Below are 1,160 nucleotides of genomic sequence, written 5' to 3'. Positions count from 1 at the left end.
CAACAGTGCTACCAACTGCGCCACCGTGCAAGAATAATGATGAATTAAGAGAAAATGGGACTGTAGACTTTGCAAGAGATCGATTGAAGGTGCTGGTGAAGACAGCACAGAGTTCATGGTGACAGTCTCTGGGTCCCTTCCTTACCTGAGCACCTGTCTCACTTGATGTTGTTGCAGTTTGTTCACTGGTGTATCAGTACTCAGGAAGAGCGTGAACAAAAGACCTCCGCAGCCTCTCAGCCAGAGATACTGTCTATTGTGGTTGTGGAGGTAAATTTTGTCTATAGCTGGTGAGATGCTGCAATCCCTGCCACACCTGCCTTGGGTTATAGTCTGCAAGGTGGTTCTCAATTTTGTCTTCATTAGATGATTTTGCTGCATTAATCCCCTTTCTACTTAATGCCACAACATGGCAAGGTTTGGAAAACTGGGCTATAATGGTAAGACTGACAGTTTGTATTACCAAGTAATGTTAATACAAATGTTCTATATTTGGAGGATTGGCAGCAGATTGTGCCTGGTTTGTTTACTATGGAAAGAATCACATTCTCCAGTAGACTCCAGTCTGATAAATTTGATAAGATATGGAATAAATGGAAAGATACATTAGGTTAAAGCATCCAGAATTGGTGTGACCCTCTGTACTATTTGTATCATATAGCAATTTCTATAGATGATTCTAAAACCCCTTGTTCTTTGTCTCGTTGTTCCTGTTTATGTTTATTGTGTTTTTCATTGAAAATGTAAACATGTAGACATATAAAAAATAAAATGAACAGTTGCTTGTTTCTCTATGCTTTTTTGAATAGTTTCTGATTGCATCATTGTCATAATTCCTGAGTCTGCAGCTGTTCTCAGCTCAGCCTGCTGACTGTTCACTTTGTTATCACTGTGTCAACAGATCAATCGGCTAGAAATAAAACTTTCTAATTTAGGCGGAATGAAATAAAAAAAAACCTGTCCCAGTCTTCTTTTAGAAAAATGACACATTGATGTTCAACAGAAGTATAAGAAATAAACCACAGTTCTATGGAAATACCTTCATGTCAGTACTGTAAAATCCATCCATAAAAGAAATCAGGTTTTATGTGTCTGCTGCTGACATCTTGTCAGGAAGAGATTCAGTGTTAACAGATTGAGTTTATGTGTCACATGTTTCC

Source organism: Girardinichthys multiradiatus, chromosome 4 (assembly GCF_021462225.1).
Source record: "Girardinichthys multiradiatus isolate DD_20200921_A chromosome 4, DD_fGirMul_XY1, whole genome shotgun sequence".
NCBI lineage: Eukaryota > Metazoa > Chordata > Actinopteri > Cyprinodontiformes > Goodeidae > Girardinichthys > Girardinichthys multiradiatus.
This window is presented reverse-complemented; position numbering follows the sequence as displayed.